The 27,103-nt window shown below is 44.9% G+C and overlaps 1 long non-coding RNA gene across 1 annotated transcript; it reads right to left on the bottom strand.

The window, feature by feature from the left end:
- Window positions 1-13,788: 13,788 nt before the first annotated feature.
- LOC140215320 (uncharacterized) lies at window positions 13,789-19,848 on the bottom strand. The gene is made up of 2 exons (XR_011892277.1): window positions 19,624-19,848; window positions 13,789-13,980 (listed from the first exon to the last, which is right to left on the bottom strand). It is a non-coding gene; the product is annotated as an uncharacterized lncRNA (long non-coding RNA).
- Window positions 19,849-27,103: the final 7,255 nt, after the last annotated feature.

The following is a 27,103-nucleotide window of genomic DNA, read 5'->3' as shown; positions in this document are numbered from 1 at the left end:
GTGACTTTTTTAAGGAGATTACCGACTTGCATTGGCAAGTGTTCACTTCAACAAACACTGCATGAAGTAAGCTTCCTGCGCATATTTCACCAGCTACTGCATCATTGTTTCACATTATGAGCGAAACTGCAATTTTTTTTATGCCACAACTTGCCCAATTTTGTGTTTTGCAGTAGGATGTTAGCAGTGCTATTAAGGCACTTAAATACTCATGAATAGTAGTAGAGAGAAAAAAAATAAAAGTAAGAAAGCAGTGGCTTTTTCTGCATAGGCTATGCATACACCTGGTGCTCTTATGGTCATTTTTTTCCTATCTGCTAAACCATTCTAAACAGGAAAAGTTTATACACAATTAGTTTATACACAGACCACAACTAAACCACAGGTATCGTTGGTAAGCAAAGTATATTTATTTGGTGACATTTTCTGCAGCCCTGCTTTTGGGCTTTCCTTCCTTCCTTTTCAGCTGTGCAGGTTCATTAAGAAGTGATGAGACAGTGTGACAATTTTAATCGTTGAAAGACTTAGCGAAACCTTTTTCGGGTTGTTTTTTCTTGGTTTCATACTCTGCACATTGCATTTTAAGGCGTGTTTTCTGTGTTTGTTGCTCTTTCTTTATGGGTAGGGCATGTCAACATTTTTTACACCATGTCAATTATGTGTTACCATAGACTGTTCTTAGATGGAGTCTTGCCCTTTCATTGTGTACAATATGATTTCGGTTTCTTGGGTCCAAAGCTGTTTTACATTTGACTGTGATTGTCGCATTTTGCTGTTTTGCCTCTGTCACCCAAGCTTGAAAGATTGCTACCCACTGCTGGTGGCATGACACAGGTGACATTTGCAATATATGGCCACCATAAATATAATAAATAGAAGTTAATTCAAGAATAGTGCCTTTGCATGGTGGTCCAGCCATAAATTGTGGCTATAAGGTACCAGCGGTGCAGGTAGCACTGCTTGTGCAGAATATAGTGCAACTCTACTACTTTCAAACATCATTGTTCTTATCTGCATTTGTATAGCTTGAGTTCTTGTGAACAACACACACCTGGTGGAAGAGTAGCTTGCACCTGCAGTTGGGGCCAATGAATAGCCAAATTTCTGCCTGTTGTCATGTTATTAGCATGTTAGTCAAGGCAGTCGTTCTTATAGTGACCTGTTTGCCCAGTGTAGAAGCTGCTGCAGGGTGTCAGGATCTTGTACACATCTTCAGCTTTGCAGGGGACACAGCATCTGGCACATAGTTTGTCATAGGCCATGTCTTTGGGGCAAGTTGAGTTGGCCCACTTGCAGAGGGAGAGCCAAGCTTGTTGGATATGAAGTGAACCGCCTGTACACTCAGTGCCCTTTTTTCATTTTGTGTGACAAATCTGGTTATAGCGACCCTTGCTTTATGCACTTCTTGTCCGGCAGCAGTCTTTTGCATTTGAAACACTCGGCATAGCTTTCAGCAAACTGGACAAGAATAACACTGAAAAACCAGCAGATGTTAATCATTGCACTTATCATGCGAAGCTTCATACAGTATGATGATGGCGTAAATAAATGAGGGTCTCCTCAAGGCCTTGTAGCATATGTCACGAGTTTGGGGCAACATGATGTATAGCACTTTTCTGATCGCATGCTATAGGTTTAGCAGGTGTGGCCATGGTTGAAGTGCAGTGCAAGGTCAAGAAAACAGGTATCTATGAGCAGCACCCTGGTAAAGGAAACTGGGAAAACTAATGGGAAGCCTGTTGAACATCTGGTTGACCCACTTGCTGGCTCCATCAGGCAAAGTATGATAAAGAGAAGGAAGTCATCAACACATCAGAAGGTTTTTACATATAAACACTGTGCTAAAGTCATAACATGCCAACAAGTCTTAGTGCGCAGGCTATGCACGACCAACTACATATGCCTTCTGTTCGGACCTTGCTTATTGTAACTGACCAGGATGGAGTGGACAAAAAAAAGAACAGCAGCTCCATTAATTTGGTTTCACTGGTATCAACAGTGTTTTGTAAGTGTACACTGCCAAACTCCCCAATGCCTTCTTGGGTGACATCAGCAAGGACCAGCTTGAAGCAAGGGGTAATAGACGTCTTTACAAGCTAAAAATGCATGCTTGCATGGAGAGCACATTGTGTCCAAAAAGTAGGCACTTCACAGGGGCACTGGAGAAGGAACAGGTTATTAACAGTGGGCAAAGACAAGCTACTAAACACCCAACACTGTTTCCATGTAACGACCTCTGAAACAATCCCTCTTAAAGAGGAAATCATCTTTGTATATCCATAAAGAGGGCAGATGGGCAAAGCTTCTTCAGTAATGCTGCCAGCTTCAAAAGCCCACTTTGCACATCCTGAATGCTTCCTTCTTACAACTTTGCTGGGTGCAAGCATTCTGTTGTTTAAAAGCCGTCGTTGAGAGCACTGTTGGTTCGGTGGCAATACAGTTCAGAAGCGATTGCAACAAACCTGCCTTCCTAGTTGGCCTGGATGCTCACGGTGCTTATGAAGCAGCACCATGAGGCAAGCAAGGTGAACAGATGCCTCCAAGCCCTTGTTCGTTTATCACACTTTTCTGTTGGTAACAACCATGAGACTTGAAACCAACAAGCTCAAGTTCGGCACTCGCGTGGTTACTGCGGAGGATCCATAAAAAGCACAAAAACAGAAAACTCAAGAGAAAGGATAAAGCACCATTTAACACTTAATATTGCTGCAGCCCACCCCCTTCTTTTATTTTGTCTGGTCGTGCTACATCTTTTTACTATATATAGGCATGAACTTAGGTGATGTTCCCAATCAGTGTCCAATATTTATATACACTATGTGCTGGTTCAAAGAGACTCGAAACACTGCAATGGAAGCTTCAAGTAGAAAAGGTGCCTGGAATAAAAAGAAAAAAAGCTGTGCTGCAACCATCCCGGCAACATCTTGTTCCCTTAATAAAAATTGTGCTTCCATATCTACTTGAGCCCTCCAGTTTAGAGTAAAGTACCGGTGCACTTATGAACAATTAATCAATTCTCAAAGAGCATGTACAGTCCAGCCAAAAGCAGGGGCAAGAATCCGCATTGTGCTCCTGCATTGAAGGTGAATAATGTTACAAAATGGCGAATGTGCTTTAGTACGCTTCCCTGCAATATTAATTTGTAATGTACAAAGAATTGTCAATGAAGCTTACCACGAGCACCGATGCACTTGCAAATTATGTCACAATTGAAAATGATGGGCACAGCGTAAACCTATGTGCCCTTTCTACTCTTGGTATGCTTTACTGCACGATGCTTGTTTACACCCCTGTATTGCGGTGTAGCAAGCTACAAAAGAAATGTTGCATAATTTGGCTTTTTACGATCATCTTTCTCGCAATATACTAATATTTCGCGATGAACCCTAAGCAATGTACTGCGGTGAAGCATACTAAAAGTGAAAAGGGGTCACTGTCACTGGACATAAAAGAGTTCTTTAGTTATACAGTCGCGCACCCGCCGCCTCTCAGGTCGCCTAAGTGGACATACTATGCTGGCTGATAACGGCCCCCTCCCACTTTTAGTATGCTTCACCGCGTAACTAAAATGTACTGCGGCGAAGAAGCCGTACATTTGTATTGAGTGAATAAACAAACGGTTTTCACAACAGTACAGAAATAAACGCGCACCATGCATCAGTCTACCACACGGAAGAGCGTCGCAACATACGGTAGCTGATTCACACAGGCCGTGTAGCCCGCTTATCAGTCGTAAAGGGTATTATGGGTAATTCAAAATTTCAGACACACATTTGGTTACGTTTACGTTCGCACTCCTTGCGTAATAAGACTCTCAGAACTTCCACAGTGGAAAGCAATTTACGACACACAAACGCAAAGAACACAGACATACATCTCGTTTTCAACTCGGCCGTCATTCAAATGACATATAGCGCGGAAAAACGTGAACATGCTGTGTGTTAGCGTCGTAAACTTCATACTAGGCAAGGAGCTAGCACACCACAATCCCGCGACAGCCGCTAATGAGACCAAAAGACGGGAGCTCATGTCTGTGAACGCGCAAACGGAGCCCCTAAGCCACTCTGCGCCTCCGCCACCCCCGCTGCACGGCTGCACCATTCGTTTCAAGCACAGCACACCAAACACACATTCAGCGCTGAATAGTGGGCGGTCGACGCAGTTGCATTTCATGACTTGCAGCGAGCAGCACATCCCTCGATGTCCGTTAAGCAAAGTCAGACACGGCGACGCCACATCGCGGTTCGCAGAACTTCGCTGCCGAGGCGCTAGGCCACTTCGATATATCAATTATCACCACTGCCGGGGTCTCAAGAAAGCACGGGTCACACAACGCAGATTCTGTACTGCCAGAGCTCATCGAGGCCAAAGCCGTACTGCCGCACCGCCTCTACTCACGGCTTTCCGCTAAGTAACACAGAACCTACAACCAACACACAAGCAACGCACGTACAATCACATGAGCAATTTTGAACAACGCGCGGTCGAGAGAACGATCACGCCGAGGTCGAACACGCCAAGGCGTCGCTCGGCGCCAGCATCGCGCCTTCTCAAAAATCCCTAAACGATGCTGTCCTTAGGCACCCCACCTGCTGAGAATTATAGAAGACATTAATACTAAAGGCACACTACCCCACAACACAATTCTCGCAACACTAGACGTCACGGCGCTGTACACCAACATTCCAATCCCTGATGGTTTATCTTCGATAAAACAAACGCTGTCTAAACACAGTGCAAACCACTCTACTGAAGTCTACCTGTCTCTCCTTGAATTAGTTCTCACACATAACTACTTCGAATTTGAAGAGAGTTACTACCGACAGATACATGGTACAAGCATGGGTACGCCTTTTGCACCAACCTACGCGAACATATTTATGGGGATTCTAGAAACAGATTTCCTATCGCGCTGCACTACCAAGCCCCACACATACCTACGATACATAGACGACATACTCATAATCTGGGGACATGGTCAAGACAGTCTAGATAAATATGTAGCCTTTCTAAATTCTGTTCACCCAACAATAAAATTCACATCAGAATCCTCAACTGAGCGCATAAACTTTCTGGACACAACAATATACATTGACAATGGTGAACTAAAGACAACGCTGTATAGGAAACCTTTCGACAAACAACAGTACCTAGAATATACCAGCCACCATCCCAGACATTGCAAACAAGGCATCTTTAAAGGCCAAGCCACACGACTACGTCGCATTTGCGTTGAAAACCAAGACTACATAGATAGACTCGATCACCTTAAAGAAACGCTATCAAACAGGAACCACCCAAACAGTGACCTTCAAACAGCTTACATCGCTGCAACCAAACTCGATCGAGCCGAGGTCCTCAAGCCCCGCCCGAGGATCACAAGAACAACAACGCCTCTTCTTACTACTAAATTCTCAAACGCACTCCCAAACGTGAATAACATCCTAAGTAAATACTACCCGATTCTCACCAGCAACCAGAAACTTAAGAAGATTTTTCCCGACCCTCCCAGAGTGGCCTACAGACGCAACACTAATTTTAAAGATGTTCTTGTGCACGCCAAACTACAGAAAAAGAAGAAGTTGGGAACCAATCCCTGTGGCCGCCCCAGGTGCTCTACATGCAAACACATTCAATCTACTACTACAGTAAAAAGTACAGCGTCGAATTACACACACAAGGTAACTTCGGCTTTCACCTGCACATCAAGCAACGTAGTCTACTGTCTAGAATGCGCCGCTTGTAGCAAACAATACATAGGTGAGACTCGACAACAAATTAATACAAGACTCAATGGTCACCGCGCGGACACAAAACACAATTTACCCAAAGCAGTAGCCAGCCACTTTAATGAACATGGACATATGTTTGACAAAGCAAGGCTCTATATACTACAAACAAATTTCCGTTCCCCTCGCGAAAGGAAGTATACGGAATCATACCTCATACACAAGTTTAATTGCCTACACCCGACAGGAATTAATTTGGCACGCGGCAACTTAGAATCTTTAAAAGCTGTAACTTAAATCTGAAACTCTCATATCATCAACCAATACACAAAACACATTAGGCCACCAGCCAACTTTAATTCTTAACCTCACCTACTCTTCCATTTCGAAAAAATGCTTTCCTGCCTACTACTCAATTTAATGTACTCTTTCAGGTTTTTACCTCTATACCAACTGTACGATCCCCTTCTTCCATGTACACTTGCCCCCTTCTGCGCGCGTCACCCTCCTGTTTGTTATACCGGATTCGACCCCCCCCCCTCTCCCTTCCCCCCCCCCTTTTTTTTAATCTTTTTTTTTTCTTGAAATCCCCTCGACAACACATTCCGAAGTCAATATGCCTTTTTCGGCGCCTCAACCCAGAGTATCGCCATCTCTGGATGCCGCCGTAACGACACCTACGTTAAGCGCGTGGGGCAGTGCCCCTTGAAAGACCATGCCGCTGCCTTTCAGTCACCCCATACATTGCACCGCAGACTCCTCGTCGCCACCTTAACTATTTCAAAATTACTCGACGTATTACTACTATGCTACTCAAGTCACTTTCAACTCATGTTTTTTTTTTTGTGTGTGTCTGGGTTTTCTTCTTTCTCTTTTTTTGTCTTTTGTGTTACTCGCGCGCTGACCGCTTAACCGGCCGTTTTAATGCCTCAAAAACATGCCGCCAACGACTCCCACTGAATACTTCCTAACCTTTCGCATCCCCAACACGCTCCCAAGCCCCCGTATTTCTTAGAGATTTCACTTTTCTCTTTCTTTTTCTTTCACTCCCCCCTTTTTTTGTCTGTCTTGGTGCCGCCCTGGCTTCCCCCCCCCTTTTTTTCTTTTTTTTCCTTTTTTTCTGCTTCTATTTCTTTTCTTTTCTCCCCGCGTGCCCACTCTCACGCTCTTGTCCCCTTGTCTTGAGAATGAAGCTCACAGACGTCGGACAGCGCTTGTTTCCTCTTGTAATCTCTCTCTTTAAAACCAGCCGCCAGCGACAACACCCGCACGTGACGTCACTGCACTAACCCTTTAAAACTAACACGCCGAGGATGACGAGGCCGCCTTTGACGAAGATAGGTCCTCCTATCGAAACGTTGGCCAGCCTGTCTGAGGCACTTCATCCCTGTTTACAAACTTTATACCACAGTGTGCTATTCGATCTGCCAGCCCCTTTCTTGTTTTTGGACTTGTTTTTCTCTTCCGAGACTGTTAAACATTACTTTAGTTTTCTGCAGATTAATTTTTAGACCCACCCTTCGGCTTTGCCCCTCCAGGTCAGTGAGCATGCATTGCAGTTGGTCCCCTGAGTTACTAAGCAAGGCAATATCATCAGCGAATCGCAAGTTACTAAGGTATTCTCCATTATCTCTTATCCCCAATTCTTCCCAATCCAGGTCTCTGAATACCTCCTGTAAACACGCTGTGAATAGCATTGGAGAGATCGTATCTCCCTGCCTGACACCTTTCTTTATTGGGATTTTGTTGCTTTCTTTATGGAGGACTACGGTGGCTGTGGAGCCGCTATAGATATCTTTCAGTATTTTTACATACGGCTCTTCTACACCCTGATTCCGCAATGCCTCCATGACTGCTGAGCTGTCGACTGAATCAAACGCTTTCTCGTAATCAATGAAAGCTATATATAAAGGTTGGTTATATTCCGCACATTTTTCTATCACCTGATTGATAGTGTGAATATGGTCTATTGTTGAGTAGCCTTTACGGAATCCTGCCTGGTCCTTTGGTTGACGGAAGTCTAAGGTGCTCCTGATTCTATTTGCAATTACCTTAGTAAATACTTTGTAGGCAACGGACAGTAAGCTGATCGGTCTATAATTTTTCAAGTCTTTGGCATTCCCTTTCTTAGGGATTAGGATTATGTTAGCGTTTTTCCAAGATTCCGGTACGCTCGAAGTCATGAGGCATTGCATATACAGAGTGGCCAGTTTCTCTAGAACAATCTGCCCACAATCCTTCAACAAATCTGCTGTTACCTGATCCTCCCCAGCTGCCTTCCCCCTTTGCATAGCTCCCAAGGCTTTCCTTACTTCTTCCGGCATTACCTGTGGGATTTCGAATTCCTCTAGACTATCCTCTCTTCCATTATCGTCGTGGGTGCCACTGGTACAGTATAAATCTCTATAGAACTCCTCAGCCACTTGAACTATCTCATCCATATCAGTAATGATATTGCCGGCTTTGTCTCTTAACGCATACATCTGATTCTTGCCAATTCCTAGTTTCTTCTTCACTGCTTTTAGGCTTCCTCCGTTCCTGAGAGCATGTTCAATTCTATCCATATTATACTTCCTTATGTCAGCTGTCTTACGCTTGTTGACTAACTTCGAAAGTTCTGCCAGTTCTATTCTAGCTGTAGGGTTAGAGGCTTTCATACATTGGCGTTTCTTGATCAGATCTTTCGTCTCCTGCGATAGCTTTCTGGTATCCTGTCTAACGGAGTTACCACCGACTTCTATTGCACACTCCTTAATGATGCCCACAAGATTGTCGTTCATTGCTTCAACACTAAGGTCCTCTTCCTGAGTTAAAGCCGAATACATGTTCTCTAGCTTGATCTGTAATTCCTCTATTTTCCCTCTTACCGCTAACTCATTGATCGGCTTCTTTTGTACCAGTTTCTTCCGTTTCCTCCTCAGGTCTAGGCTAATTCGAGTTGTTACCATCCTATGGTCACTGCAGCGCACCTTGCTGAGCACGTCCACATCTTGTATGATGCCAGGGTTAGTGCAGAGTATGAAGTCTATTTCATTTCTAGTCTCGCCGTCCGGGCTCCTCCACGTCCACTTTCGGCTATCCCGCTTGCGGAAGAAGGTATTCATTATCCGCATATTATTCTGTTCTGCAAACTCTACTAATAACTCTCCTCTGCTATTCCTAGAGCCTATGCCATATTCCCCCGCTGACTTGTCTCCGGCCTGCTTCTTGCCTACTCTGGCATTGAAATCGCCCATCAGTATACTGTATTTTGTTTTGACTTTACCCATCGCCGATTCCACGTCTTCATAGAAGCTTTCGACTTCCTGGTCATCATGACTAGATGTAGGGGCGTAGACCTGTACAACCTTCATTTTGTACCTCTTATTAAGTTTCACAACAAGACCTGCCACCCTCTCGTTAATGCTATAGAATTCCTGTATGTTACCAGCTATATTCTTTTAATCAGGAATCCGACTCCTAGTTCTCGTCTCTCCGCTAAGCCCCGGTAGCACAGGACATGCCCGCATTTTAGCACTGTATATGCTTCTTTTGGCCTCCTAACTTCACTGAGCCCTATTATATCCCATTTACTGCCCTCTAATTCCTCCAATAGCACTGCTAGACTCGCCTCACTAGATAACGTCAAAGCCCTATTCAAAGTTCAGAGCCCTATTTTTACAGCCTCTCTTCATACTGCTGACATTATAAAGCTTCAGATTAGTGAACGCAAGCAGCATGCGTAAACAAGAACCCTGTTTGAGTATTTCTGGGACCAATGTGGTTTGCATAACCAAGAAGCACACGAGTCGCTTGCATCATTTTATCCAATACTATTATTTTCATTGTAAAGCAATACATATCGCAGTAAATCTGATCAACCTGCATCAATATGCTACAAATTTTTAAGCACTTAAGGTGTGTCGGTTGAGTGTTGAAAGCGCTTCGCCACACCCTTGGCCACTAGACTTGTGCTTTCCAGTATTACTTGCTAATGAACTCTTGAGGTGTTTACACTGTTTTTCTGTGCTGTAAGAATAGTTTGAAAGTCCTAATAAAATTGTTAAAGTGAAGGTCGGAGCGGTTGTATTGGCCATGCCATTCTAAAACAGTTAGGTCTGACACTGTCATACATTTGGCAACTTTAATAAGCTTCACCTCACTACATATATGTATTGCGGTGGGACCATTCAGCATGTGAAAATAAAAATACCGGCAAATAGAGAGTTCAAGAGCACCTGAGATTATAGTAAAACGGGCGGGGCAGTACCTTCAGGGTAGCGGGGACACCAAAGCTGGAACTACGGCTGCCATACATCCCGTCACCGCAATACACTGTTTGCTTCATCAGCAACGTTAAAGAGCTAAAAAATTATAGGCCCATTAGCTTACTCCCAGTGTTATATAAAATATTTACCAAAATCATCTCCAATAGAATAACGACAACACTGGACTTTAGTCAACCAAGGGCAGCAGGCTGGCTTTAGGAAAGGTTACTCTACAATGGATCACATCCATGTCATTAACCAGGTTATCGAGAAATCCGCAGAGTGCAATAAACCTCTGTATATGGCTTTCATAGACTACGAAAAAGCATTTGATTCTGTAGAGATACCAGCAGTCATAGAGGCATTGCGCAATCAAGGAGTACAGACTGCTTACGTAAATACCCTGGAAAATATCTACAGAGATTCCACAGCCACCTTTATTCTACACAAGAAAAGTGGGAAGATGCCTATAAAGAAAGGGGTCATACAAGGAGACACAATCTCTCCAATGTTATTCACTGCGTGCTTAGAAGTATTCAAGCTATTAAACTGGGAAGGCTTAGAAGTAAAGATCGACGGCGAATACCTCAACAAATTAACCTTCGGTCTGCCGATGACATTGTTCTATTCAGCAACAATGCAGACCAGTTACAACAAATGATTGAGGACCTTAACAGGGAGAGTGTAAGAGTGGGGCTGAAGATTAATATGCAGAAGACAAAGATAATGATAAATAACCTGGCAAGGGAACAAGAGTTCAAGACTGCAAGTCAGCCTCTAGAATCTGTGGAGGAGTACGTTTACCTAGGTCAACTAATCACAGGGAACCCGGACCATGAGAAGGGAATTCACAGAAGAATAAAAATGGGTTGGATTGTACACGGCAGGCATCGTGAGCTTCTGAATGGGAGCTTACCGTTATCATTGAAAAGGAAAGTATACAATCAGTGCATTTTACCGGTGCTGACATACGGTGCCGAGACTTGGAGGCTGACAAAGAAGCTTGAGAACAAGTTAAGGACCGCACAAAGATCACTGGAACGAAGAATGCTAGGCATAACCTGAAGAGACAGAAAGAGAGCAGTATGGATCAGAGAGCAAACAGGTATAGACAATATGCTAAGAGACATTAAGAGAAAAAAATGGCGCTAGGCAGGTCATGTAATAACCGTCGGACCATTAGGGTAACAGAATGGGTACCAAGCGAAGGAAAGCACAGTAGAGGACGGTAGAAGACTAGGTGGTGCGACGAAATTAGGAAATTTGGGGGTGCTGGTTGGAATCGGTTGGCGCAGGACAGGGGTAATTGGAGATCGCAAAGAGAGGCCTTCGTCCTGCAGTAAACATGAACAGGCTGATAATGATGATGATGACATATATACATTCATTCGTCCCAACTTTACACAGAACCCTGCGTCTCATTGCTAAAACTAAGAGCGTTAAAAACGGGCAGAGATGCAGCTGAACATAACAGGGCACAGTATTAAGCTCCACCTCACCGTGTTTATCGCGCCCTTTGTACGAATAATATTAAACATCTACTCTGCAATTTAGTTCGTGGAATTCTGGCAGACCATGTGATGTCACTAAAGCTCCGTTAAGTTCACAGCACTACGCGATAATTGACGTAAAGTCCACAATGCTTGTAACATTATCCATCAAGGTGTGTGGGTTCATCTGTTAGTAGTACAAGGTGCTAGAGCTGCATTTATGCAAGCATTTTCCCCCTTTTCAGATTGCCGCAACTGTCTCAACAGGTCCTTCTTGCATAGAGATATTTCCAGTGTTCGTAACCGATTCCAGTCTTAGTGCGTAAATTTGCTTGATGAATTCTTTGTAGACAGAAGGTGCTTGAATATTGGTTGCATGAAATGCTCCAACGCACACTGCATACGTACAGGGTGCCTTTTTTTATCATACAGGTTTTCTTGTTTTAAAGTTATGAGCGTGGCAAATGTGGTATTCTTGCAGAGAAATTCCTCTATTTTGGAACTCCACAAATTTGGATGCAGTCACATTTTAATGCGCTCTCATTTCTTACAAATCTTGGAAGTTGCACCTAATTTAAGATATTCGTCATTGAATTTCAATGGTAAATCGAGGCAATATTGGAACCGAATGTGCTGGGAGCGTAGAAGAAAAGGCCCCGCTATCTTAACAGATGGAAACACCCCCCTGACAACAGGCCGGAGAAAGTCTGAAACAACATCTTGGCCAGTCATTGTGGCTACCGATACAACACACTTTGCCTGGCAAGCATGCGCATCAGTGTGCCGTGTCAGGCTATCATTTAAGCTTCATCCCAGACTTCTCGACGGGGCACTGCCGCCTGATGTGGAGCAGGATGCACCAAGTTTTAATAGTACTCATTTGAGCACGATAACGAATATTTCAAAATAAGTGCAATTCTTTAGATTTAGAAAAAAAAGGGGTGTGCATTCAAATGCGACTGCCTCCACATGTGCCATTTAGACAGCTGCCCCCAAGGTACTAATAAAAACGTTACCGAATTTTTCAAAATTAATTTTCGGAAGCTTGCATTATTAGCGGCAAAGTGTGTACACCTCACCTAGAAACTCCTTTGCAAAAACGCCGGGCTCTCTGTGCTCAAAACGTTTTATGAAATATCTGCATCGTTTAAAAAAAGGTAGATATGCATAATTATTAATGTATAAAAATCATACACTATCACTTGTCAAAATTTTTGTCCTTTTATGCCACACCAGAAAAATTGGAAATAGAAGCTCAGGTGACCTATCTGATGTGCAAGTTGCATGGCCATATTATTGTTTTAATTTTTCGCTATTACCTTTTGCCACTGCAGTAGCTCGACGGCTGTGGTTTTTCATTCCAGGTCACAAAGCTGCACCCAGGTAGAGGCAGAATGCGAAAATACTTGTGTACTTAGGTATAGCTGCACATTACAGAATCCCATGTCCCCAAGTTTCATCCGTAGCCCTCTTGTAGCCCAGGAGTTCCATATTTTTTATTGGGATTGAAGAGTAACATTTGTGCCGTATACGCTGTATCCCTAAATTTCAGACTAAATAATGTGTATGCAAAATTATTATATCTTCATTATTTTACACCACAGCGCCCATATCTGTCGTGCATTGATTTTTGATGTCTCTGCATTTGCTATGGCAAGGATTTTTAAACATCAGCCACAAAAGAAAGAAAATAAATGGTCAAGGAACCAAGAAATGGTGCTGCAGCTCCCTTCCTTTTTTAATTGGTGACAAGTATTGCACTGGTTGGGTGTTAGCAACACTGTTTCGCCAATCATGTACTTTAAAAGGAGTGTTACCCTTTGTGGTTTTGTTCTGCCAGCTGCTTGACCAAAACAAGCAAAATGTACCTTGGATATTTCACAAATTCATTCTGTATGCATTTGGTACAATAAAATGTGTTTCAAGAATGGACAAATGCAGTGTGAGGGTTGCATTGAAAACTGCAACATGCGAATTTTAGTTTCATGTTTCATTAATTTTTTCAGAGCCCCAAAGAAAGCATGCGAGGTTTGAAAATGTATCATGCGACCAAGTGCTGGCCTGCCGTGACATTAGTGCACTCGGTCTAGAGAACAGATTAATGCTGCACATACATTGAACATGGTGAATGTGAGGCGATGGCCATGACCATCCCTCATGCATTGGCATTCCCTGCCTAAACCACCTCCCCAACACAGTCTTAACAGCAAGAAAGCTGACAGGGCTTCCAAGAATTTCTATGCACTATTTATTAGTATCGCCCTACTGAAATTTCTCCATTGCTTTGCTGACAATTGTCTTGACAAAAGTGCAAGCCGAATCGGTTGTGTTCAATCAGTTTTATTTACATACAACCTATCATAAAGTGAACCTTTTTTCGCCTCTTCAACTGTTCCACTGCTGCTGGTGCCATCTTGCACGCCACATCGAGGAGGAGGGGCAATGTACATGGCAGGTGCATGGGAGGATTTTCCATGGAACTCTGGTGGCTTTGCAACAATGCCCTCTGGAAAGCTGTAATCATATTGTGGGCAAAGTTTAAAAGTCTTAAATACAAAAAGGGTGACGAGTATCGTAACCTTGCACATGTTGATCACACCACATGTTTCAGCTGCAGCTGTAAGTGCCTTGCCTCATCAACCAAGCTACAGTTCTTGCAATGTTTAACTTTGCGATACTCAGTATGAATTGATAAGACTGACTGTGCTTTGAACACTAGTGGTTGTGCAGGCCACAAGGGAACAGTGCCTGGCCTTTGTGCTTGTATGCATCAATTTCTCTCTTTTGGTCTCGACCAAGCCACACCAAAATGTTATCCACGAGTGTCGTGCCAAAAAGGCCTGGCAACATTTTTTAAGCCGTTTGACCCATTTATTGCACTGATGCTGAACTGATGCATACAGTGCAACCAAATGAAGGAAATGACATCGCCTAGGAGATTAGAAAATTACCCTTCTAAAATACCACAAGATCAACTTTAACTGTGGCAAGAGCCCTAGCAAAAACATGAGACACAAACGTGAAGGAAAAGCGACACCTTCAAGTTCCCGTACCAATTCACCGTGACAAGCACGGATTTTGAGTGTCTGCTTGAGCCTATAGTTATTTGGAGATACATGGAGTTGAATGCTTTTACGAGCATTGAGATGTCCCACTATGCTAGCTTGTCTTTTATGGCTATAGAAAGTCATATACTGCCACAAGTCTATGCCTATTGTTCCGATTGGAATCTATATTCAAGCTGCTTTGAGCAACGAGCGGTGTTCTATTTCAGCGCTAATGATACATTGAGAGTTGTGTGCCTGGAAGGAACAGACAAAAGCACTGCAGAAGCTGCAGCGCTTACGTTTGTGTTTGCTGAATGATCAAAGGAGAAAGTAAAGATGCCGTCAGAAAGCATCCTTCATATGGAGTCTCTTTAAAAGAAAAAATGCTACAACTTGACATGGTGACAGTTGCGGGCAAACTAAAAGTATTATGATAATTCAAGGTATGGTACGGCATGTTGATGATAGTTCTGAAAAATAAACACGGCAAGTGTGCCCATGCTAACAATTGACATAGGATGTGCAGATGCAAAGCTGCAATACAGCACCACGGCATCAAAACGACAATACGCAAGTGGTGGTCCAGCATCAAAACTTCAACCAATGTCTCTACATGCAACACTGGGAGGCCATGCTGCGCGACAGAAGCCTGTGTGGCCAACAAGCGTTGGTCCGTCGGGCACAGGACGTGGCAGCAACTATTTCTCCTAAGGATTCAATAGAAGGATTTCTCTACCTTACCCACCATGCGATGCGCCGTGTGAGGGAATGACAGTGCCACCATTCTCGCAGGATATGGATGGTGCACAACACCACCTCGAGCGTCGGAGCGCACGTCTCCCAAATGCCATCAATGAACACAAACATCAAGGAAAGCTTAGCTTAAATCATTTTCACAGTGTGTCGGATCTGCATATTTTTTACATCCTGTCTGCATGCCGCATTGTTCATTTGTTTAAAGCATGTACGAGAGCACTCGCGTCACTGTTCAAAAGTGCATAGTTGCGTGGTACTTTTCTCGATTTTGTGCACTTTTGTCCTGAAAGAATAACCACATCAGCTATCTTCATAAAAATAAAGCAGTCAGATATTTCTCAATAAGCCGTAAGTATTAAAGTTGCTCAAAAGGGTAGTCTACTGAATTGATTGCATTTGAGTACTGCAGGCCTTAGTTTCTTTCGTTCTTTCTCTTTTAAAGCCTCGGCACAAGTTAGCTGAAACCCCCTGTATATTGTACTGCATATTGTACAAACACCCTGACTATGAGTAACAGTTATACTACAATTCTTATCCCTTGTGCACTGCATGGTCTGAGCCGTGCTCTGCGTATGTTATTGCAGAAACTATAAGTACAGAATTGGAAAAATCCTAGCATTATGCCAGATGTGCATCCTTACCTACCCGACATACCTTGCTAAGCAAAGCGATTCCTAGCTAAAAAGAAAATTGAGAGGGCAACGGTCGGGAGCATCTCATATCTGCCGGACAACATATGGGTGGCCCTGAGGAGGGCCATTTGATGGCATGTAACATTTAGTGTTGTGTTGACATTTGCCGAGAAGCTGGCTTACAAAACTTTATACATTCATTTGATTTGTGGCCCTTGGTGTTGCAGAAACAGCACTTGACTGCCTTGTAGACAGCGCCTGGTTCAGCACGTGCAGGTGACTTGACACCATGGCCAAACTGCTGAGCAAGAGCATTAACAATGATCTTTGCTAACTGGTCAATTCCTCGGCCCCTGTGCACATGGTACCCATCCTCTGCAAACATAAGGCGCCTCGGCTTCTTGGACGCATTGAGAAATCGATGCTGGAGGGGAAAAATAAGCGGTGCAATTGGGACAAATGTTTGTGAAGTATTCAGGCCACTGCAATATGTACAGTCTGGAGCACAAACCTGGACACTGCAGGTGGTGCAAGAAGGTAACAAGCATTCACATGTGCAAATGTTTGCCGCACTTTGCTATATATACATTTGTGCGTTCTAAATACTGATAGTTTAGTTCCTGGCCAGACTGTCAAATGTTGGCTCATGCAAAATAATTATTCTAATTGGATACTGATTCTTCTCCCTGTGTTTGCTTAAAGGCACATTCGCACCGAAATCGGAACGTCTAAGCAGCCAAGCGGATTTTCAATGCAGTGAGGCGGTCAGCGCGTGGGCCCGTTCAGACCGGACGGCTTGCCTGGCTGCCCGCGCCGCCAAGGAGGCGGAGCATCTAACGTTTTTGTAGCGCACGTGTTGCCATCTCGTGGCACCGGTCGTCTGTACTCATCGCGCACACGCCAGCGTCGTCACAGCGCCACCGTCGTCTGGTGTTCTGATTGGCCGCGGCAAAGTAGAGAGCTCCGGCGGGCGGAAAAGATCGATCCGCGAGCGATCGGACTCGCCACCTTGTTTTTCGCCCGCTTTTACCCACCTGGCAAGGAGGTTCGCCCGCTTTCCGTTTGCCCGCTTTAGCCGCTCCGTCTTTGGTGTGAACGTGCCTTTAGAGTCAAAATCAAGAGCTTGCACTTGCACATTTTTTGCTTGATAGCTACATTCAATTTGCTTGCTCCTCGTCTTTGAGATGTCTAGGCTCCTCACATTTTAACGTGGCTGAACAAATAGTGCACAATCAGAAACGCGAGTTTCTGTGGCCTAGCCTTCTCACACTTGCTCGTGTCACCTGATCCATATCTCAAGAACATTCAGCACTTGCAGGGATACCATCCAAACTTGACCTTGTCTATTTTTCTTACGGGGTGCCCACTGATTATGAGCATGCTGTCATCGAAAGATCTCAAGTGGTTCTCAAGGATTTTGGTGACAAACGGAATACAGTATGCTGAGCTACAACTGACTTGATATCTGTCAGCACCAATGAATGCAGTAGTTAGAATTCTCATTAAATAGAGAGTCCAGCCTAACAGCAGATGGACACCCGTGCTTTGAATCCCCGTGTTGGCAAATTCAACTGGCTGAAATCAAGCATTTAAAAGACATTCGCTTAGTTCCGTCCCTGCAATCTGTGAGCGCAATGAAGATGAAGGTCACAATGAAGGTCAGGTTATGTGGCTGCAGCACCTTCTGTTCATGCAGCATACCTTTTTTTCCCCAGAAATTTAGCATGCACATGCCTTGTGTCCAAGCCACATCTATTTACAACAGAAATAGCGCTTTCCACTCGTGAGCCAAAGTTTTGAGACAAAATATGGTAGAATTTTTTCATCCAGCCTACGCATGCACGCTGAAATCCAAGTGGTACAGCCAATATGTGCCTGTTCAACCAATGCAATGCATTGAGACACTTCTGACAGCGCACGGCTGTACCAGAGAAGGTTTGAATTTGGTCGCTAATGCCATGGACTTGTGAACTTTTATGAATGTACCTTCAGCTTTCTCAGGCTTTCGAGCAGCTCGAACGTAAAGCGACCTGTGTGTTATTGCTATCCAGGCGGAGTGCAATAAGAGCCAGTCAAATTAGTAAAACATATGAAGTCAATGTGCACACAAAGAATATATGTACCCTTGCATGACTTCGTGCCACAGATAGCTAACAGCTTCCAATTCACAGTTCTTGTAATATGCTTGTGGCAGCCATCTACAGATTTCATTTAACGGGGAAGTGTGTGTTGGCTGAAAACAAAAAAAATATGCTAGAAAATATATTAACACCGATTGATGCAATATATCCTTTCCGGTAGAGTTTTGGACAGAAATGTTAGCAGATTCCACGCATATGTAAAAATCGGTTATAAGTGAAGCCTTGGTAATGTTCAGTAAAATGTAATCACTCGTTCACTTCTATAGCTCTACACTCAATGCATGTCCTGGTTTCGTTCATTTTTGTTCACACTCGGCTGCTTTTGATGCTGGCTTTCTGACTTCTCAGTAGTTGACTTCTTAAATTTCCTGTTGCATACTTAATTTCTTGCCTTTTGTTCTACTTGTCTACCCAGTGGTACACGTTGAGCTGCACTTAACCGGTAATTCATGTTGCTATTTGGACACATGCCAAGTAGCACATATCCAGTGCCAGACACACAGTGACCAATATTGGCAGGACTTCAGTAGCCACCACCCACAGAGCAAGGAAGAGGCAAAGAGGGTTTCGTTTTAAGAACTATGTGCATGGTTTTACCTTTGAATATGGCGTGCATCTTAGCCCTTTCATGGACGCAAGCAGAGAACAGATCGCTTTGTGTCCGAGACATTACAAGTGCTTTTTTGATGAAGTATTTTTCACATAACTTAATATCTCAAAGCTGACAATGATTATGTAATAGCAAAAAGTGGGAATATTACGCCCCATTATGCAGCCTCAAGGCCCGTTTCTACCTACTCGTGGTCACCTGTAATGTGATTAGAAGCAGCCAGAGTACCCAGTATATTATACATGAAGTTCGTGCACGTTTTCATTATACTTATTGAGCATGCTTGTATGAGCACCCTCATTCAGGGCTTTCCAATATCGCAAGGGTTCTTAGAAAAAAGGTGCTTCTTGAAAATCCTTGGAGGCTATGCAATTCTCATATGCAGCAATGCGATTTGTTCACGATGCTAATAATTTGATCACCTGTTTTGGTAGCTGTGGGCACAAAAAATTTACACCTAACCGCACCAAAAACCAAGCTATTATGAAAATACAGAATTTCGATCGAAAGAGTCCACTTGCCGCTGTGGTGGTTTGAAGGAAGGCGATAGAATAAACTAAACATTGTAGAAAGGGAAGTAAACAATCGGCGCAATTGCTCTATCACGTTGTTTGACACAGGAGCCAAGGAAAAAAATATGCTTAAAGTGATTCAGAAACATATATCCACACAGGAATGTTAAATTGTAGAAATTACACGTCACCGCTACAGAGTAGCGAAGTTGCCCTGAATAGTGGGACCATATTTCCGACCGTCCAACAAAGGGTGAAGTGCGCACAGTATGTACCGCAACACTTGCTTTGTTCACCACAGTAATGCGATTCTGTAACGGAGACACAACTCCGACAAACTGTCTGCATTTCTACCGCAGCAAGCAGCGACAAAAGTGATACATCAACCGAACCAAAAATAAGCCAAGCGTGTTCCGGACGGTATGCAACGGCATGCCGCTAGAAAAAGGGAGTCCATACCTCGGGGTTCAAAATCCGCAGACACGGCATGCGCTTTAGCGTAGCCATCAATTTGCGGTTAAGCAAGCGACGCTTTTGCATTTTCTGCTCCGCATCAGCATCTTCCAGGCAGCGAGGGAGCACCTTGAAAACCAGCACGACGGGGGCCACGTCTCGTTGAACCATCAAGGCCTAAAATTAAAAAGAAAACACAACCATCAGCGCTTAATGTTTAGAATTTTGTGATTTCAGTAGACTTACCTTGATGTCGCATATTTCTTGTGGATCTATGTTGCTTTCAAGGTCGTTTCCGCCAACGTAAATCATAAATAAAGAACGGCGAAATCGACACTCTGGATGCGCATCGTAGAGACCGCTCTCGCCAGCCGCACTGCATAGTAGCCAGCAAAACTGAATGTGCAGGTTTTAATGGACTCAATTAGGCGCAGGCGCGACCTATTTAAGAATTTAACGTGACTGTCGCCGACAATGACACCGCGCAAGAACGGCACGACTGAACACGACCCAGCGATGGGTAACAAGACCACGTGAATGTCGACCTAGGTGAGCCGGTAGAAACCACAGGGATTTAGCAGCAACACCTAGCAGCGTCTTTCCCTAGACGTACAAGTACCTATCTGGGGGCAGGGAGTACACCCCTGACACCACGTCATACCCGGTTTAGCTCCAAACCGGGTACAGCCGGCCTGCGGGGAGACGCTTCTGACAAACCACAGGACAAACGCCGGACCAAGAGGCGTGCGTCTAAGTGTCGTACAAAAATCCCTCACGTGACCTGATCCTAGGTGCCTAGGGACAGGATTGTTTAGGGACTTTTGAGAAGGCGCGATGAAATGGCACCAAGTGATGCCGTGGCGCTAAAGTTGGTTTGTGGCGCGTTGAATCTGGCCCACGCCGACCGCTGGTCGTATGATGTCTCTGCAGTGGGTTCAGTATTTGTTGGCGAAAAGTCGTGCAGTAGTAGTGGTGTGGCACATGACGACTTTTGGTCTCGGTGAACTGGTGGTGTGCGATCCGTATTTGTGAAGAATTCAGTGGTGCTGACGATCGAAATATTGAAGTGGCGTAGCGCCTCGGTACTGCAGTTTGCGAACCGGCGCTGTGCAGCAGCGTCATCACATCGAACATGCACCTTTAATTGACGGGCGTCGTCGGCGGAGGTATTGTACGTGTTCTTCGCCACGACTTACGTTACGTAAGTAATATAATACTTAAAGGGCCCCTGAAACGGTTCGGACAAATTTGTAAACGCGTAGGGTACAGCTTAAGTAGAACATTCGCACCACAATTTAAGTGAAGCGTTACGTATTAATGGAGCTACAAGCGATTAGAAGTTACCCTCCTCCCTAGCCATGCTTTTCCTTCTCAACTCGTTCGCCGAGCGAGCGGTGCTAAGCTCCGCCTTCACTGACTTGCGTCACGATGCGACGTCACATCGTCCACTTCCGGTTGTTTTGGAGCTCGCCCCGCCCGCGCGAGACCTCGCCGCTAGCCGCTTGGCCGTCGACCCCAAGCGAGAGCTATCGAAGCAGCGTGCGTTGCGAGCATTCTGTCGTAGCGCCGAACGTGTCTTGTATTCTGGTAACCACAGGCAAGCTGGTCATTTCGGCAAATGACTGGAGGCATAAACTCAAGCTGATGAAGGAACTTTAGCGTAGACGTACGTGAGCGGCCTGATCGGTCTGCACGGTCCATACACTTGTTGGCGCGGCGCTTAACCAGCCAAACAAAGCGCTAATATTGCTCTAACCAAGTGTAAAACATTTTAAACATTTATAAAAAACAACGTGTTGATGATTACACTCCTGCGAAAAATACACACCAGCAGCAAAGAAAAATACATTTCGTTGCTGCTACTGTGTATGGTTGAGCTCTGTGCCACCAGGTGGCTGCACCGTGCAGACCATTCACATTTGCCCTTCTCATCTCATGGCTCATCCCGTTACGGCACAGTCAAGCGGCCAGACTGTCCCCTTGCGCTTGCGTTTGCACTAATACCGGACTCGCGAAACGCTATTGCGTTAGTAATCTTCCGGTGTAAAGTGACGGCCACAAGCGCGCAAATCCTGGCGCCGATCGGATAGCGGCAGTCCGATACGCAGCAGCCAGTTCGCTCGTACGCTGCCTTGCAGAGGGACACGATGTCGCAGCTTGACATATTGCCAGTCGCTACGTTTGCAGTCCACAAGGCAACAAAGTCGAATCATAGTGCTCGCGAAAAGACTAAGACCGACTCTGACCGCGGAGCTCTCGTCAAAATGGAGTACGTTGTAACACAAGCAGACGACACTTGCTGTGTGCCGGAAGTGCTTAAGTGTACTGAAATATTGTTCTTGTGCATTCACTTTATGTTACTTTCTTTTCATAAAAACAAATTAACTAACATTCCAATTATTACGAAGATCATTTGTTTACCATAAAGTTGGAAAAATTATCGATCACGCGCCCTGGTCAGCCAATCGGATAGCTCGCCCCAATGACGTCGTATGGGTGATTTCGGTCATATGGGTAGGGGCGGCTTAAAATTCCGCCGAGCAGTGCGCTGCGATCGGCAGCGATGTGCATTTTTAAAACCTTATTATAAATTACACGCTTTACGTGGGGCACTTAGATGTGTCAATTAATGATCAGAAGGACCTACTCTAACGACTCCGTACGTTTGTAGAAAATCGTCAAAAGCGTTTCAGGGTCCCTATACTTAAGGTGGTGTTTGCTCACAACTGTTCATGCGTCCTTGAAATGGGGCAGCGCATGTTTTCAATGGTGTTCAGCGCTAGTGCGACATCCGTGACTTCATGTGATTTACTTTTATTGTGGGCTTTACGACAGTTATCGCGTAGTGCTGTGAACTTAACGGAGCTTTAGGGACATCACATGGTCTGCCAGAATTCCACGAACTAAAATGCAGAGTAGATGTTTAATATCATTAGTACTAAGGGCGCGATAAACACGGTGAGGTGGAGCTTAATACTGTGCCGTTATGCTCAGCTGCATCTCTGCCCGTTTTTCGCGCTCTTAGTTTTAGCAGTGGGATGCAAGGTTCTGTGTAAAGGTGGGACGAATGAATAAATAACTTCACCGCAACACTTTTGTGTAATGCAATGAAGCAAACAGTGTATTGCGGTGACATGATGTATGGCAACCCTAGTTCCAGCTTTGATGTCCCTGTTTCCCTGAAGCTACTGCCCCGCCCGCTTTACTATAATCTCAGGTGCTCTTGAACTCTCTTTTTGCCGGTATTTTTATTTTCACATGCTGAATGGTCCCATCGCAATACATATATGTAGTGAGGTGAAGCTTATTAAAGTTGCCAAATGCTTTGACAGTGTCAGACCTAATGGTTTTAGAATGACATGGCCAATATAACAGCCCAGACCTTCACTTGAACAATTTTATTAGGACTGTCAAACTAATCTTACAGTACAGAAAAACAATGTAAACACCTCAAGAGTTGAGTAGCAAGTAATACTGGAAAGCACAAGTCTAGTGGCCAAGGGTGTGCTGAAGTGCTTTAAACACTCAACCGACACACCTTAGGTGCTTAAGGTGTGTCGCTTTCTAGCATATTGATGCAGGTTGATCAGACTTACTGCGATATTGGTTGCTTTACAATGAAAATAATAGTATTAGATAAAAGGATGCAAGCGACTCATGTGCTGCTTGGTTATGCAAACCACGTGGATCCCAGAAATACGCAAACAGGGTTCTTGTTTACGCATGCTGCTTGCGTCCACTATTCTAAAGCTCTCTAATGTCCGCAGTATAAAGAGAGGCTCTAAAAAGAGGGCTTTGAACTTCACAACTCCAATTTTGTTTCTTCTATACTCATACAACCTGAACACTACGCTGTCGTGAGAGCATCTGCCTAGCTCATTGCCACGTTTTGCGACAAAAGCAGTGATCACTCAGTTAGAGTTGCCTGTCCTAATATTACTCCAAGAATTCTTTAAACAGTTTATTTTTTAAGCACGAAGCGTGTCATGCCCAACTAGAAAATTAACCACGCAATAAGCTACTAGAATTAACTAAAAAATCAGCAGTCTTATGAATTCAGCTTGATTTGCAACTCCTAAAATTGGCTGTTATTGAATTAAGGGAAAGAAAGAACAGCTTAAATAAACATATGTCTGATCAGAAAGTTGTGGTGGTGTGCTGCAGGCTAAAGCAGTGAAAGGAAGCCGTTTTAGCATTGGTCTACTTCTCTCCCAAAACCAGGCACTGCAGCCGAGGCGACTTCACTTGGCTTTGACAACTTCAGATTTCTTTCCAGAGCACAGAATACTCAGTCAAGGTGAGCTCAATGCACATCATCCACATTAGAGTTGCAAAGACGTACGGCCAAGAGGAGGCCACCTTGACGAAGCAGACACCACAGACCTCAAATTAACAAATGACGCCAACTATCCCAACTTCCACACCCTCCATTAAAACCAGCATGGGCAACTGGGGCCTTCATCCAGAGTGTCAGTGCGGCTCTGTCCCTAGAGGCAGCGACCATTATCCAGTATAACACTTGATGTAGGAGTGAAAATGTGCCACATTCACAAAATCCGGGTTTCAGGCTGGGACCATTTCCGTGATGCACTTGAGTCTGCAGAATATGAAGGTGTTGAAGAATTGCTAGCAACACGCATCCTTTACAAACTGCAAAGAGAGACATGCGAACTACAGCTTACTGGGGCAACATCGAGCCCTGACAAGCACCTGCTGCAACTTTGAGGTGAGCAAGCCAAGCTGCATACTGCGTACTTAAATTGTGGCTGCACGCAACAAACCCTGATCAATGTTCTGCACACGACTGAGCAGGCCAGATGTCATAGTGAGAAACTTGCCAGAGACTAGTGGATGGACCACTCCGTGTCATTTGAATGTATAGGTCTCAGTATGATGCGACACATTCTCGGCAATAACAGGATGAACCAAATACTGTTATACTATTGAAAACACGCTGCTCAATCTTCCGTACACATCTGAGCAAATTGAGGAACAAGCTGCAGATGCTTCCCCCGACCACCTCTCAGTGACTGACCGTCACCAGAGTTGCACTACGCACCTTAATGACCACTTGCCAAGGAAGGAATGGAAAGCCTCTTTACGATGGCAGAACCTGTTGTTGCTCTCGAACATGTCAACACTTAAAACGCACATGGCATAGATGGAGTCATTTTGCAGATGTTGAGGAATCTTGCCGAAACGAGGAAGCAAGCACTATTCCTTGTAATCAATGAAATCTGGAATATTGGAATTCCCCACAGAGTGGAAACAGTTGACCACGATGCCACTACCGAAACCAGCAAGAAACCTGACACCACAGCCAACCTTTGATCAGTCTCACTCACATTGACAGTATGCAAATTGACTGAAGGAATATGCCTCGCAAGGCTAAACCACCGTATGGGAAAGACAAGACTATTTCCACCTGTGCCAGATTGGTTTCTGGCCTAAGGTTGACACCTGCGACAATAGCCTCTTTCTGCATCAAAGCATCGCCAATACCAGCCACTTCAGAGGAAAGATATATGGGTTCTTAGTCACAGACGAACCAAGAAGAATGTTGAGCACAATGCAACGAGGAGGTACTGGTGGCCTTTCGTGAAGCCTGCCCAGGCATTAGGGCTGCCAGTGTTGCCAAAGCCTCTTATGCAATCAAATGTTGGAAATATGAAGTTACAGTAAACAGCCAAAGAACTTTTACCAACTGCACAGGTGGAAATGCAGGTAAAAGCCGGACCAGCAGATTTTGTTGCAAAAGTGATTCGCTGATCAGGTAAAAAGGTGACTTAGCAGTTGGTGATAAGGTATATCGAATGCAAGTATGTGCAGTATGTATATGTACTGTTAGGCCGAAACATATGAATTTTCTCTAAAGCAATATCAAAAGCGTGATGTGATAACTTTATTTGGAATCCGGCAATTGGGAGGCCCGGGCCTGGCGCCGCCTAGATGGTGTTAGATATGGGGCTGTTTCCTGAGCCCCCTTCGAGTTCCCCAGACCACATCGAATCGCACCACAGCTAATTGAGAAGCGCAGAGGCGCGCACGGGCAAACAAGTTGAAGGCCCCCACTTCGTACGCCGCCGGTTGGGCTATTCAATGCTTGACTCTTCCAGAAAGCGAGGGGATAGCCCGGCACTGCTGGAAGTAAAGTGGGTCCCGAACCAAGACGGCTGTAATGCACCGTGACAACCTTCTGGCTGTAATGAACCGTGACAACAAGACGGCTGTGATGTACCGGGAAGGCCTGGCAGCGTCTCCCCGGCCGCCTTTGAAGAGAGCATTGCACCACAGCAAGGCAAGACCGCGGGGAGCCGCCGGGTGTGACACCACCGCACGGGTGCCTACCATTGGCCGAAGGTGGCGTCATCTGAGCGGGCTCTCCCATTGGCCGAACATGACGCGCCTTCCAGAGATCGAATGGCTTAAAAGACGCAGACCGAGAGGATTCCAGAGCATTCCCTTGATTCACCTCTCTCGAACTTCTTGCCGCGGGCCGCAGCGTCCGAGTTGCTGGCGGCCCGTAATGACTGTACGACTGTTCATTGACGTCTCACTGTAAATAATGTAAAATAAACCTCCCAAGTTTTTTTCATCTCGATGTCCGTCCCCAACTCCTACAACTGGTTGGCAGCGGTGAGATCGCCTCCGAATGCAACAGCTGGTGGCAGCGCTACGGATCAACCTTCGTCGAGAGAGATCCTAAGGAACCAGGAAGAGCGAAGAAGAGAGAGCCTTCGTCGAAAGAGGTCCGAAGAAACTGGGAGTAGCGAAGAAGAGCGAGCCTTCGACCCAGGGAGTCCGGAGGAACCGGGAACAGCGGACAAATGAACCGGATGGCACGGTGCTGCAACCGTAAGTGAGCGCGTGGTTTTTTTTTTCCTTTTTGATTCGCCAGACTCAAATGTTGTGTGTTCATTTTGATAGTTCTGGGAATCGGGAATTTGTTGCATTGTGTGTTTGCACAAATTAATTAAGGAAAACAGTTCTAACCACCAGTCGGGGCAGCTGCCATGGATCTTAGAAGGTTGACGAGGTTAGACTTGTTGTTGGTGTGCGACGATTTGGGAGTTGAGGCGGACGAACAGATGAAACCGCCAGCTATCATAAAGGCGATTGAAGATGGTGGCAATGATGATAAAAGCATTGAGCTTGCTTGGGAGGTGATACAAGAACCACGGGAGTCTGAGCGTCGTGAACGTGTGCGTGAGCGTCGTGAACGTAAGATTGAGCGTAAGCGTCAAGAACGCGAGAATGAACGGAAGCGTGAGCTTCAAGAACTTACTCTTAGGTGTGAGCGTCACGAACGTGAGAATGAACGCGAACGTGAGTATCAGGAACGTAAGCGTGAGCGTGAGCAAAAGTATGAGAGAGAGAAGGCAGCATTGTTAAAAGAGATACAGTATTGTGATCAGTTAATGGCACAGAGACAACGGCTGTCTGAAAATTCTGTAGGTAGTGCAAAGCAAAAGAATGATGAAGTGTC

The sequence above is a fragment of the Dermacentor andersoni genome, chromosome 1, assembly GCF_023375885.2.
Source record: "Dermacentor andersoni chromosome 1, qqDerAnde1_hic_scaffold, whole genome shotgun sequence".
Lineage (NCBI taxonomy): Eukaryota > Metazoa > Arthropoda > Arachnida > Ixodida > Ixodidae > Dermacentor > Dermacentor andersoni.
The sequence above is the reverse complement of the archived record's forward strand: the minus strand, read 5'-3'. Positions and strand labels throughout refer to the sequence as shown.